The following is a 16,156-nucleotide window of genomic DNA, read 5'->3' as shown; positions in this document are numbered from 1 at the left end:
CGTAATATCAAAGCTACTAAGGTAGATTCTAAGAAGTCAAGAGATTTCGAAAGTAGGGATAGGTTTAATGATTCGCGATTAGTCCGAGACATTAGGGCGCCAACGCCAACCGCTACGGTAGCCTAGCGTAGCGGGTCTACGTACGTCATACGTAGAGTAAAGCGCTACACGTTCCGTAGCGCTACAACCAGGCTACAACCCACCATCATAAACACAGTACTAACTGGTAGTTAGGGGTATTACTGGTAGGCTTTATCTCGTATCAATAAGGTCCACGAATAGCCAGTCAACTATGTTGTCGATGGTACGACCACTATCATGTCGGTATCTAAGTATACTTTACGATGTAATACTTTAATTCTGGTGCAAACACAATCTATAAATATGGAAATTTGCATAAATACTTGATTATAGATAAAGTTATTATATTGGTACCTATGACAATTGGAATTAAGTAGTACAGTCACCTGCAATAATATGTTACTCTTAGAAGGTTGCAAAAATATCTTGACACGATCTTTTTTTTTCTTGTCACATATTTTGCGGTAATAGTAACATATTATTGCAGGTGACTCTGTACTAAGTTATGACTATCACGTACTGTAGCAATATTTCCTTGATTACTTTCTAAGCCGGCGCTTTGTTGAGTCTCCACGAAGAGCAAGTAATATCGTTTCCTGTCATTGAAACACGTTTTATCCTTATTATAATTAATATTAAGTTGCGTTCTTATGATATTTGTAATTGATGAAAATACAACCATAGGTTTATTGGGAAACAATTGTATCCGTTTAGGATAATTTGTTTTGTCTATTTGAGCATGGTTCGAGACGTTATTACACTTATTACACATCACGTATCATTAGGAAGTCTATTAACTGATAGCTGTAACGTTTACATGTAGTCGTCACGAGGCAGTCTACATATCTGCTTGACCTGATGTTTGTTGCTGGGTCAGCTACGTACTTTAATGGTATGATTACCTCATTAGCTGTCATGCTATCCTTCTCCCTTAAGGGGCCCACTGATTACCAGTCCACTGGAGGATATCGGCCTGTCAGCTGTTCGGAACTGTCAAATTTTTGTTCTAACCGACAGGCTGGTATCGTCCGGCGGACTGATAATCAGTAGGCCCCTTTACAATGCAAACCAGCCTTGCAAAGTCAGCAAGCGTAAGCTAATGAACAATGAACTAGAATTACACAGAAGTCTAGAGCTCAATAAAACCGGCCAAGTGCGAGTCGGACTCGCGCACGAAGGGCTCGGTACCATTACGCAAAAAACGGTAAAAAAATCACGTTTGTTGTATGGGAGCCCCACTTAAATATTTATTTTATTCTGTTTTTAGTATTTGTTGTTATAGCGGCAACAGAAAAACATGATTGAAATTTTTTACTGTCTATAGATATCACGGTTAATGAGATACAGCCTGGTGATAGACAAACAGACAGACGGACAGAGTAGTCTTAGTAATAGGGTCCCGTTTTTACCCTTTGGGTACGGAACCCTAAAAATGACCCCACGTGTTTGTGGTGCGAGAGCGACGACTTAATGAGTTTTCATTTAATTTTGTACCAATTATCAACTTGTCATTGTAGTCATACTTGTTATGGCCATTTTTTGCCCGGATGCTGCACTTCATGATAAAAGCAAGCCGCTTTGCACAGTGCTAGTAGGGACCAAACTGAGTGATTTGACCCGCAGCAGCGCAAGTTTCACCCCTTAGGAACAGAGATGGCGCCACTTCTTTAAAAAATATTTCAAAAAATTCTACAAGCTAAACCAATGAACCGATTTAAATGTTTAATATCTCAAATGAAAGCTCATTATATACATTACTTTTAAAAAAATACTCAAAAAATATATACTGATTACTTTCGACAAAAAACGGCATCTTAAGTTTTTTTTTTTACTCGATTGATAGTTTTTACTTGGTTTCTCAAAAAAAATGTATGAAACATGAATAGCTTAATGCATGTATATATTACTGAATAAATAACAAGTATTATAAAAAAAACCCGACACCGATACCTCTCATACTTCACGAAATATAAAAGTTTGAATGTGAGTGTAAATTTCTTCAAAAAATATTTAAAAAAATTCTACAAGCTTCAAGCAAGCAAGTATGAGAGATATCGGTGTCGGGTTTTTTTATAATACTTGTTATTTATTCAGTAATATATACATGCATTAAACTATTCATATTCCATACAATTTTTTTGAGAAATCAAGTAAAAACTATCACTCGAGTAAAAAAATAAACTTAAAATTCCCGTTTTTATCAAAAGTATTAAGTATATATTTTCTGAGTATTTTTTTAAAAGTAATGTATATAATGCGCTTTCATTTGAGATATTAAACATTTAAATCGGTTCATTGGTTTAGCTTGTAGAATTTTTTGAAATATTTTTTAAAGAAGTGGCGCCATCTCTGTTCCTAAGGGGTGAAACTGCCGCTGCTGCGGGTCAAATCGCTCAGTTTGGTTCTTACTATCACTGTGCAGAGCGGCTTGCTTTTATCATGAAGTGCAGCATTTTGTTCATAACAAGTATGACTAGTCATACTTGTTATGGCCATTTTTTGCCCGGATGCTGCACTTCATGATAAAAGCAAGCCGCTTTGCACAGTGCTAGTAGGGACCAAACTGAGTGATTTGACCCGCAGCAGCGCAAGTTTCACCCCTTAGGAACAGAGATGGCGCCACTTCTTTAAAAAATATTTCAAAAAATTCTACAAGCTAAACCAATGAACCGATTTAAATGTTTAATATCTCAAATGAAAGCTCATTATATACATTACTTTTAAAAAAATACTCAAAAAATATATACTGATTACTTTCGACAAAAAACGGCATCTTAAGTTTTTTTTTTTACTCGATTGATAGTTTTTACTTGGTTTCTCAAAAAAAATGTATGAAACATGAATAGCTTAATGCATGTATATATTACTGAATAAATAACAAGTATTATAAAAAAACCCGACACCGATACCTCTCATACTTCACGAAATATAAAAGTTTGAATGTGAGTGTAAATTTCTTCAAAAAATATTTAAAAAAATTCTACAAGCTTCAAGCAAGCAAGTATGAGAGATATCGGTGTCGGGTTTTTTTTATAATACTTGTTATTTATTCAGTAATATATACATGCATTAAACTATTCATATTCCATACAATTTTTTTGAGAAATCAAGTAAAAACTATCACTCGAGTAAAAAAATAAACTTAAAATTCCCGTTTTTATCAAAAGTATTAAGTATATATTTTCTGAGTATTTTTTTAAAAGTAATGTATATAATGCGCTTTCATTTGAGATATTAAACATTTAAATCGGTTCATTGGTTTAGCTTGTAGAATTTTTTGAAATATTTTTTAAAGAAGTGGCGCCATCTCTGTTCCTAAGGGGTGAAACTGCCGCTGCTGCGGGTCAAATCGCTCAGTTTGGTTCTTACTATCACTGTGCAGAGCGGCTTGCTTTTATCATGAAGTGCAGCATTTTGTTCATAACAAGTATGACTATTGAGAATCAAAACGAAAACAACTTAAACGCTACGCGCACGCACCAAACGTCCTCGCAGAGAAAGACGTGGGGACGGCCACGAAAACCAGCGAATGTGTTAGTATTAACCGGACATCATTTCGTGAAAATAGGTTTTATAGGTAATAGTACCTAAGCGATTTGTCACTATAAGCGAAATCATCTTATCCGATTTTGCTACTTAAAAAGAATTTTATATGAAAACCAAACTTCGCTCAGTAGTAATTACGTCATAGTAAGCGGTTGGTAGTTGGTAAGTATAAGCAGCCATAATAAACGGATACCACTGTACTTGTACGCTAATGCCAATCAATGTAACGAATCGTTACAATTGACACATACGAATATTTATCCTTCTTAAGAGTCCCCGGCAAGCTCGGCCGAATTTATCCTTCCCATATAAACGGAGTTTCGTTCTCATTAAAAAAAAATACCTTTTGGATTGTTATGCAACTTTACACATACAATGATATGAGGTATATCTATGTCTGTAATTAGTTTATATAGCTCCAGCTTATAAAACAAACGAAATAGAGCAAAAACCGGCCAAGTGCGAGTCGGACTCGCGCACCGACGGTTCCGTACTTTTTAGTATTTGTTGTTATAGCAGCGGCAACAGAAATACATCATCTATGAAAATTTCAACTGTCTAGCTATCAAGGTCCATGAGATACAGCCTGGTAACAGACAGACGGACAGCGGTCTTAGTAATAGGGTCCCGTTTTTACCCTTTGGTTACGGAACCCTAAAAAACAAGTTTTGTATGAAAAACTTAAATTGGTTGTATTTTTAAAAGCTTTTTATCAACTTGCCTACCTTACCTATACCTACCTATGTATACCTATGTAAGTAAGTATGTATGTTATATGTACCTTTATGTTTGTAATCTTGCAAGTTAAATTTGACCCACTTCCCGGTTTCTGATGAAGCTAAAAATTTGCATGCATATGTAAGTCGGGTGATAATGCAATATTATGGTACCATCGAGCTGATCTGATGATGGAGACAGGAGGTGGTCATAGGAACTCTGTGATAAAACAACACAACCTGTGTTTGGGGTTTTTAGAATTGTCTCGATGAGTATTAGTTGCCTGTAGAAAGAAAAGGACAGTCAGCGATAAAAGCTTGTACCAAAAAATAAATTTTTGCCAAAAACTTATTTTAACTATGGTATCTGAAGCTATATAAACTTAGATATACCTTATCCTATTGTAAGTACAAAGTTTCAGAGCAATCTAGCTAGTCGTTTTAAAATGAGAGTGTAACTACGTTTGTATGGAGAACCGAGCTTGCCGGGGACTCAAGACCCAGGGCAATTTTTGTGCTTTCTTTTACTCCTACAAAAATTAAAAACTCTTGTTTAGTTTGTAGGTACAGTTGCCATCAGATATATCGGAGCGGCCGAGGTGCTCAAAAATATCTATACACGCACTATAGCGCCTTGACAATAGAGGCGTGTTCAGATATTTGTGAGCACCTCGGCCGCTCCGATATATCTGATGGCGACTGTACTTGTACAAGTACGCGGGGACTTACGAGGATAAAAAAAAGCTATTCGCGACTGAACTACGAAATATACAGAATGTCATTATCTACCAGTCAAATTAGTAATATCGATCCTAATATATTCACAGTGGGCCGGTAAAGTAGGTATCTAAACTGCGTGTAAGAGGATAAGCATTAAAATTTTATACGAATTCTAACTTTAAAAGGCTTTCAAGAATTCTTTTTTCTTTAATCGAAGCATTGGAATTGCATTCATTAGAGCTGCCTGCCGCGCCTCTCATTGATCTTTCATGTCTTTAATTACTGGAATATAATACGCTGAAACTATTGTCATTTCATAACTTAATACATGAACGTATAATCTTTTTAAGTAAGCTTATTTTAAATAAAGCCGTAATAATCGTTTATATAATTAAATTGTTTACCGGTCTTTTTCTACACGACCGTGATTCGCCCAATTCTAACCTACGGATGCGAAGCGTGGACACTGACACTCAAGGAAGAAAATATGCTGCTAGTGGCCGAGAGGAAGATCCTCCGTAAGATACTGGGCCCCAAAATAAGACCGGACGGAAGCTGGACAGTCCTTAGGAACCATGAGATTGAAGACCAAGTGGCTGAACCTAACATCATGGGAGAGACTAAAGCTCACAGACTCCGTTGGTTGGGCCATCTTGAGAGAATGGATGAGGATCGGAACGTGAAAAGAGCATACCTGGGCCGCCCAGCAAGAAGACGTCCTAGTGGACGTCCCAGGTATCGCTGGTGCGACAGGGTGGAGGCGGATCTGCGTGAACTTCGAGTCGGCAATTGGCGAGAGGTCGCACAGGATCGAGAAAAGTGGCGCTGTCTTGTGTCGGAGGCCAAGTCTCATCTTGTGTCGTTGAGCCAACGGAGTAAGTAAGTAAGTAAGGTAATTAAATTATTAAAAAAAAAAAAACTTTATTGCTTTATTTAGGAAAATATTCTACAATTTGTGAAAGCTCATTTAAGTTCATTTAAGGCTCCATGTTCTTCTTATCGTGAATTTTATTTAGAATTGAGTACCTACTTATACGTTGGCTGACATTGATAATTTAATTTCTCTGCTGCAGGCCGAGCACATGATTGGCGCGACAGTATCTCGCCGCGAGATAGACTACCCGTCTTTTACTAACTGTATGAATTAAAAAGGGACGGGTAGTCTATGTCGCGGCGAGATACTCTCGCGCCAATCATGTGCTAGCCCGGCAGGGGTGCATAAAGTACTCCTTTGATAACTCTATGACGAGCAAGCTGTACAAGTAAATACTTGCTCTCCTGAATTCAGATTAAATATAGTTTAGATCACTTTTCAAAAAGTACGAGCAATTTTTAAGGACTGGAGATAAGGTACGATAAACATTTAACACGTTTACTGTAAGATAAAAACTAGGTACTTAATAACAGGCGACCGTTTTGCTAAAAATAAATTTAATCGAATTTAAACTATCGTGAGACATATTAACTTAACTAACTTAGCGGTTTCACTCACGTATTTTTCCAACACACAAAACACATGGCCCTCCGAAACATGTCGCGCGAGTGACTAAGATCAAAGTGGCACTTTTCTGTTCCAGAACACGATATTTTTTCTTTTTTGCATACTATATTTTTGGTTAAATAATATTTTGGAACATAACAATTTTCTCATGGTGATGTGAAAAGCAGTATGTGTCACATGATAGCAAAATTATTTACGGCGAGGGCGTAAATTTAATCCTGAACGAAGAGAAGGATTCTATAATTGTATCCTGAGCGTAGCGATGTCATTTTGCTCCCTTGTGACACAAGCTACTAATTCCATACAACCTTTAGGTCGTAGAAAAATAGGAACGAACATTACTGGGGCCTAACCAACTATTTACGTTTCCGTTGACAATCGTACACCGACAAACGGGAAACGAAATGAAAAAATGTATGTAATGGATGACAGATGCTACGAAAAGTCTGGTGACTATTTCCATGAGTACATTACAGTGGATTTAGAATATAACGACGATGAAGGGACCACTGTAATTTCGTCGTTATATCCGAAAGTCGTTATAGGCAAAGGTATAGAGATAAAGACATGTATAAATTTAACTCCGAAACGTCGTTCTTTTCGAACTAGTATTCACGTATATCCCTACCTAGCTAAAAATCTACCCATAAACAAAAGGTCACCACAGTTGCTAAACATCTGTGGATGTAAACAAAAGATAAGAAAGTACTTAAAGCTCTTTGTCCTTTGACGACCGACTCCGGTCGCAATATCTGCATGGGATTTCTAAGAATTTGTTACAAATGGTTCATTAAAAACCGTCGCTACACCCGCATATGGCGTCCCGAAGTCTCTATATCCACATGAATCTTGTAGTAAAGCATGCTTTAAATTCATGGGACTTTGATTTAACGTCGCCATAACCGCATGGTTGCTACAACCAAGGTCCTAATAAATGAAATCCACTGTATTTAAGTTTGGATTGGCGTTTTCTATAAACGATTGTTACTTGATTGGTTCTCAGCATGTAGCATGTTTTGGACCAGCTGTCCCTGTTGGAGCTTTGAGCCGCCAAGCCAAATGAGCGCACCTGTGCGCGTATTGGTTATTTATTAGGCACGCGTTCTTACGCCAGAACAATAAATTTCTCCATTTTGGCGTTTTGGCTTAAATGAGCTTCGAGTAGCTTACAGATTGAGTTGCGACGCATTTTATACAGTTTCAAACAGCAAACAAACCGCCTTGATGTAAAAATGAATCTGTGAAAAATTGACAAATAGTTATTTACGATACAAGTGCGGAAAAGAGGAAATTCGAAACGAGTGGCGATAAATTAAAACACGACCGCAGGGAGTGTTTTAAATCGACACGAGTTTCGAATTACCTATTCGCACGTGTATCGTACAACGTTTTACAGTACATATGGCCCTTTAAACTTTCCACATATGCACGAAAAGTGCTCTTTACGCACTAGTGCGAGAAAGTAGCACCATATGTACTGTAAAATCTGTTTTCAACACACTTGCTCAAAACGACGTTTTTATTCCACCGATTTTTGGCTCATAATCCTAGATATTAAACACGCGTGCTCTTTCAGTGTATTATTCCACTCGTGCTTTTTCATTAAATTATCCGATTGAGTTAAGAAGCTAACTGATTGATAATAATATGCATGGAAAGGGAGCCTTCTTTAATTGGTCGGACTGGCGGGCACCGGCGCCCGACCGCCGCCCGCGGCCGGGGCGAGCGAGGGCCGGCCGGCAGTACGAGTATGACAGATGAAACACACAATACTAACTAATTTGATTAATATGAAAGTTTTTTTTTTCTCTCAAGTGTGTTGAAAAACGTCGTATGAAACGCGTGTGCATTGGTCATTACACACATCGGCTTTCTTATTGCCCGCTCGCTTACAGCTCGCGCGCACAATATTGCCACGTGTGTAATGACCAACTTAGCACACTTGTATCATAATGTACTATTACGGCATAGTACATATAAGTTACTCTATGGTTTTTCGGTTTGTGCTAGTGCTGCGCTTTGGCGGCAGAACATTGCAGTAGTAACTATAATAAATAGGGCATAATTATGGCATTTATGGCCAAAATCCAATAAAATATAGACCATAACAACATTTTTATAAAGGATACCTTAAAATGTTAGTGTCCTTTCATAAATTCGTGTATCCGGCCCCTATTTTAATACGGAAGTTATGGTTTCATAAAAACGTAGTAGTTAAGGTGGTACCCGTTGAAACTTTGAAAATGTATGGAGTGGTGGAGACTTATCCTCGCTTGACACGCGTATTTTTTAACATTTATGTACCTATTTTACCTAATTATATATTATATTACCTACAGGTGTTTAAAATCTGAAATACAATTAGGCCAGGCAATGAATGAATGCTTAGAAAAATTAATAAAGGGAAATGCTAGGAACATAATTTTTGACTTCGTAACTTTGTTTGGACTAGTTAGGATTAGGAGGTGAACATATCAAAAGTCACCGGCCCTTGCGCCCTTGAGCCGAGGGGGAGAGGGGGGTTTGAAGGTCCCATTGTTCGGTTTTTCGCTTATACCTCGGAAACTATGCGTCCTAGCTACATGATCATTTGCACAAAATGAAAGCTGATTAAATTCGCTAGATATAAGTATTATTCAGTCAAGTTTTTCGATATATTGTATAGTTTCCGAGATATAAGCGAAAAACCGAAAAATGGGACGGAAGTTGAAGGGCGACGGCCGGGGGACTTTTGATATGTTCGCCTCCTAAACTAGTCTAAACAAAAGTTACTAAGTCCAAAATTGTGTTCCAAGCTTCCCTTTATAATTTTTCGTTGCCTGACTTAAATCATTAAAATTTACGGTTTAATTTAAACTCACGTGTTTTAAGTCATTCGCGCCAACCGTACCGAACCGTAAATTAGTTTAATGTTAGTCAGTGTCACGACAGTTAAAATTCCATTAAAATATTAAACGAAGAAAAATCATATAAAAATCAGTTTTATTTGAATTTATTTTAATAAATATAATACATTAAGTAATAATCGTTTAGGTTTTTAAGCAAAACAATTAGTTAACTTTGCGATTTGATTTATGATGATGATACCTATTGAGTTCCATGTAATTGTACAATATATATAGATTTCGTGAAATAAGGTTAATATTTTCAACCCCTATTTTACGTTACTCTGAATTACTTCGCCGTAAGCCTTGTTATGTAGATGAAGAAGGTTTATACCTAGCATAAAACGCTAGTACTTAACTACGTATTTATATACACACGGTGTCGCTTTCGGTACAGATCAAATGAAGGTAAAGGGTAGAAAACCAATATAATATGACTAATTAATTTATTTTACATTACACTTGCTCATAAAGCGTGCAGGACATACATGTAGGTCATATCAATAGCACACAATGTAACGACCGGTCTGGGCTAGTGGTAGTGACCTTGCCTGTGAAGCCGATGGTCCTGGGTTCGAATCCCGGTAAGGGCATTTATTTGTGTGATAAGCACAGATATTTGTTCCTGAGTCATGGGTGTTTTATATGTATTTAAGTATTTTATGTTATATATATATCGTGGTCTGAGTACCCATAACACAAGCCCCCTTGGGCTTACCGTGGGACTTAGTCAATCTGTGTAAAAATGTCCTATAATATTTATTAAAAAAAAATGTCAGCAATAAAAAATCGTGTTTAAAAATAAACTTTTAAGTAGTTTAATAAACTATTATTTATATAGATTTAATTTAACTGAATTTAGGTCGTGCGAACGTGTCGTGCTAGTGAACTTTAGTGATTGTTAAGTGTGCGGAGAGCTCGCCTACTCGGTCACACCTCTCCAAACTCACAGCTAACTCTGCGCCGAGGTTTCATAGCATAGAGTGGAAGTATTATTTTAAACGTCATAATTTCATAGAAATATGAAATTTTACGCATCTTTGTAATCTTACGTAAGAACTATGAAGGCCCCCTCCCACACCCGTGCAAGAAAAAATAAGACATGTTCGAGCCCCCTCCTAAATCGTCTTACGTAATAAATGAATGGCGCCTTATGTCAGTGCCAAACTGGTGGTAGTTGTACAGGTAATTTAGGAGTACTTACCTCTGCAATAAAATTGTACGCCTTTGGATTAAGTAACGGGCAGGAAAACGAGTAGGTAATAATTACTTATTAATGCTGTGACACTTGTTATACAATTCATGTAGCTACTGACCTCGCCGTCACGTAAATATTAGTGAATTTGTTATATTTGTAGCAAGCGCACGCTACACCAACGCTACGTCACGAACGTTTTCCTCAACGGAAGTAAGTATAAACTTCCGGAAAGTAATTTCTACAGTTAATATTACCTGCAGTAAGATAGAATTACCCCTTGAACATAATATGAAGCAGATAAATCTCCACTGTATGGATATTGTTTGATACCTTTATGGAAACAAGTTGGGCTATTACGTTTGAACATCAGTAATTAGTCGCTATTAACATAAAATGATTATGGACACCTAGAGTCTGGCTACTGAAATATTACACAAATTTTTGGCGGGAAATTAAAAAAAAAAACTTGGGCTGGTCACACTTTATGTAGTAGGAATTCTAGTTTTGACACTAGAAAATATTTTTGATTTTCTGTGCACACGTAAGGTGTGGCCGCCTCTTCCCTAGCCGCCTACGGTATATAAATGAAACCGTAAAAGAAGAAGAGGAAAGAAGAGGAAAGGCGGCAACAAATATATTAATGTAAGGGGAATAGAATGATTAGCAGACATACCTTCATACCATATGAAGGATTCTTCATCCTCGCTCTCTCTGTTCCTCTACTCCAGGGCCAGAGGGACCTCAATCTGCTTCGCTTAACTTATGGCGGCTGAGTACATCATACCGAGATCTGTGGGTAAAATTGCTCTATGAACATGGTTTTCTCCAAAAAACTAATCCACACACATAAATATACCAGCCCCATGTTACCCGGCCGGATGTAGGATAGGATATATAAAGCATCGACCACCTATAGCCGCTCTTCGACAAGGGAGCACCAAGTAGGTGCGTTATACGTGCTGATAAAGGAATTCCTAGCGGCCGTTGCCACCACTGCACTCCTGCACATTGATAAAGGAGGACCTAGTAGCCAAAGCCACAGTACTTCTAGACTAGCCAACCACCAAAGTAGTAGCTCATCCTCTTAGGAACACTTGGCAGCCTAAGCCGCCACTCATACACATCCATAAAGCACCTAGTCCGCCTTTCCTAGTTAGTTAGTTTAGGACTTTTTTTTGCATTTTTGATAGATTACGGAGGATTTAAGGAGTCGGACACTTTTCAGACAAAATTTACGAAAAATACCTATGTTTTTTATTACTTAATCATATAGGACATGCTAAAATAAGCATCTTTTATTGATTGAACGTTTTTTATAAACTTGTCCGTTTAGGAACTAGAGCAATCCGAAGTTGTAAGTTAGGTCATACAAATGCTATGAAACCAGGACTGTGGTATGTAGTGGAGAGGGCAATAGAGAGTACTCCCTCCAGGCGGGTGTTATGCCTGGGGACCGAAGTCCACTGAGAGGTAGTCAGAAGGAGTATATATAGTAAGTGACATTTGAAACCTCGTAACCGCGATGTAGGTTTCTAGCTAATTGCGTTCTTGCTCCCTAACGCCATCTGTTAGATGACGTCGACAGTGGCAGCTAGAGGAGACACCACATCAGTCCCCCTTTGAGCGGAGGGGTCAGCGACGACGTATGAAGCGTGCAGCGAAACCAGGTGTGTGCTCGAGCCAGTGTGGCGAGCGAAGATGCTCAGTCACAGGCGAGCGGAGCTGCTCAAAGCCAGTGTGACGAGCGCAGTTGCTCAGAGCCAGAGCGGCGAGCGGAGAGAGAGAGAGAGTGAGAGAAGTTGAGTGCCAGGCATGAATATTTACAAGATATTTACAGGATATAATACATATGTACAGAACTGTACAGAGGCATGCAAGGTGGCACACAGAGAGAAAACTGTTTTTTGCTGCGAGGCGGCGTCATCAGGATCTTGAGGTCTTCATAGCTATCCAATGTCGGAAGGTCACCAATGTGGTAATAATTGAGAGAGTACTCTCTCAAGGCGGGTGTTATGCCTGGGGACCGAAGTCCACTGAGAGGTAGTCAGAAGGAGTATATATAGTAAGTGACATTTGAAACCTCGTAACCGCGATGTAGGTTTCTAGCTAGTTGCGTTCTAGCTCCCTAACGCCATCTGTTAGATGACGTCGACAGTGGCAGCTAGAGGAGACGCCACAGGACTAATAAAATAGTTTAAAATGTTAGGTAAGGTTCAATTTCGGTTTAGGTTAGGTTAGTGTGTCATCCTGCCCGAAGGGCATAACTACCCAGAATACGTCGACCCTGTCATGGAAGTTACTACCTATCACCAAAAAACTGTAGGTAAGGTTTAATTTCGGTTTAGGTTTCTATTCGATGATATTTTCCAGAACTTCTAGTTTATCCGTTTCTTTGCACACTTGTCCTGTTTATGAGATGCAGGTATTAATAAATTCACGTACTTAATCCAAGTTATAGGCAAATGTTTAGTACTTAAAGTATCAAAATATTAATAGAGGACCCACCTACTAAATTGCTTACGACTTGTAAACATTGCAGTTTTTCGTTATACAACGCTTCACGTTGACTTCGCACATTATCGTAATTATTTACGAGCTTTAATAATAGTTTGCGGACCTCACTCGGTATCAAAATAAACCCCTTACAAACCGCGAACAATTTGAATGAATGACATAAATTGACAACAGACTTTTAGCTTTTTTAAATCATGGACAACCCGGTAATACAACAAGGAAATATCCTCAGAATTATGGATGGTATAGAAAGGATGCCAATTTCTTATGGCAGAATTGTTGCAAAAGTGACCGCTTTCAGCTTTAAATAATAGTTCCTAATCTCTCCGGTGGCGCTAGTTAGGCTCTGGGACATGAGTATAACATGAACCATATAAGGCAACAAATAACTCGACCAAATTACGTAGGTTGTTTTTGGTAGTATTTTGGTGTATGGTGGCGCCGCCTAATTACTGTTTTTTGATAGACACTTTTCATACATAGAGATTCGGCTCCTTTATATAGTCTCCATGCTCAGAATAATAACTATTATTCTGAGTATAGACGGTATAGAAAGGACGACAATCTCTTATGGCAGAACTATTGCAAAAGTGACTAGCTTTCAGCTGTAAATAATAGTTCCTAATCTCTCCGGTGGCGCTATTTAGGCTCTGGGACATGAGTATAACATGAACCATATAAGGCAACAAATAACCCGACCAAATTACGTAGGTTGTTTTTGGTAGTATTTCGGTGTATGGTGGCGCCGCCTAATTACTGTTATTTGATGGACACTTTTCATACATAGAGATTTGGCTCCTTTATATAGTCTCCATGATTCTGAGGAAATATCTGTCAACAATATTTGGCTAGCCAGCTTTGTTAGCCAGTCTATCTTTACAGAGCGCCAACCTCTTTTAGTGTGACAGACTTACGTGCAATACATGAGACTTACTTACTATAGTCTCTATCACGAAAAAGTTTTCCGAAAGGCAGGCAGGAGTGAAAGAACGGGCTACCTACACAAAACATTATATTAATAGGTAATTCGTATTTTGTAATTCCTGTAATTTATAGTTAGTGTTTCGTGAGTTTCGTATTCGTACCTACTTGCTCTATGATATAACATATACTATCTATGCTCTATGATAACTATGATTATTTCTTATTCCGTTTAGGTAAATAATAATAGTGTCAAACTAGTGTCAAATATCTCAATTAACTATCAAACTATTATCACTATCAGACATATAATATTTATTTGACTATTAATCTCAATCCAAATTCCAAATGCTGTTATCGTTAAATCTGATTATCAATAATGTATCGCGCTCAACTTACACATTGCTCAAGGTGAGCACTGACTTAGCAAAAAAAAAAACATACCAAAACCAAAAATGTTGTTCAGCTTATGGTTTTGTTTAATACAATTTTCGTCATTTTGTGCTAATGAAATCGCCGTCATGAGAGCCCTTAATGGAATGATGAGGTCGTTGAACGTTTATGTGATTTGGACATACGAGTATCCGTCAGATCTCTGCAAAGCGACCAATAGACGGTGAGTGTTTCTCCACCCTTGGGGCTCTTTGTCCAAAATGAACTTTCATATATAACTACATATAATATGGCTCTAGGTACTAGCTTGTTTTCACGACTTGGTCTGCGTGGAATGATGGTGATGAATGATGATTGATAAAAACCATTGTCCTTTACTCTCTAATTGGTCTCTAACTATCTTCGTACCAAATTTAATCTAAATCGGTTCAGCGGTTTAAACTTGTAGAGGTAACAGACAGACAGAGGTAACTTACTTTCGCATTTAATTTTTATTTAATATAGGGATATTTCATACCTATCCATAGGCTACGGTGACTGCGTAACATCAGGCGGGCAGTATGCTTGTTTGTCACCGACGTGGTATATAAAAAAAAAGACAAAATAGTTTATATATCTATTCCGTTGATGAACGGCTAGTTTGCCACAAAAGATGAAGATATTTTTTTACTTTTGCTGAAAAGTATAAATACTCGTAGTATTTATACCTACAATCGATATGAGCCGACAGACCTGAAATAAAGACTTTTAATTTCAAATATTTAATAGTCTCATTTTCGCACATAGTTATGCCCATTAAAAATTGCGAAAAGTGTACTTTACTAACATAAATCATAATAAACTTGATAACGTCACCTCTACTACTGAGATATTTAATCAAGTAGGTAGCCTATCCTTCACTGTTCGTGAAATGTTGTATTTCTATAAGTATTAATAATAAGTAATCCAAACTTAACTGTAGGTATACAGAGTTGAACTTAATGATAATATTTTAATATCCACCCTTTTGCACATTTGTTTATATGACCTACAGCATATGTATAAACACTACTATTTTTTAAAACCCCGGATAAAATAAACAATTATTTTTACATCTCATGTCTTGTTCCCATCTTAGCTGTCCAATTAGATAGCTCATATAACTCCGCAAACACTCGCGAGCGCAATTCCAGTATTTGCAGCGGAAATAAAAGCAATTTCGTTGAAAGCCACCGCCCCAACCGCCGTTCACATATGGTAAATAGATGCACGCACTTGTATAGACGTATGGTGGATTCTAGCAGTATTTTACTACCAAAGTTACCAGACTGTATTCATCAGTAAAAGTATACCCAGCCAGTATCTATGTGTTCTTCGATAACACTTGTTAATAGGGAATATTACGCGAAACTCTGCGCAGGGGGCGCCACAATCTGAGGGCCTATCGCAAAACAAGAAAATCGAAATTTCGTTATCTAACATCTCTGTCACTCTTGCATATTCGAGCGATAAAGAGGCAGACAGCGAAATTTCGGATTCGCGTTTTCCAGTAGGTTCTCTGTAAACAAACCGCCTTGGTGCATCAATGTCATATTTTATTATCTCCAAAGACTTGTCAAAAAACTGTTAAAGGCACAGTATGTATAAGTTACTCCATGGTTTACTAAACGGGCTAGTTCTGCACTCTGGTGGCAGAACATTG

General features: G+C 37.7%; 1 protein-coding gene across 1 annotated transcript in view; it reads left to right on the top strand.

The window, feature by feature from the left end:
- Nucleotides 1–16,156, top strand: part of LOC134748707 (sodium channel protein para-like) — an 83,915-nt gene that overhangs the window by 1,124 nt on the left and 66,635 nt on the right.

The sequence above is a fragment of the Cydia strobilella genome, chromosome 17 (assembly GCF_947568885.1).
Source record: "Cydia strobilella chromosome 17, ilCydStro3.1, whole genome shotgun sequence".
In the NCBI taxonomy this organism is placed as follows: Eukaryota; Metazoa; Arthropoda; class Insecta; order Lepidoptera; family Tortricidae; genus Cydia; species Cydia strobilella.
Note: the sequence above shows the minus strand (reverse complement) of the source record. Positions and strands in the feature narration are given on the sequence as shown.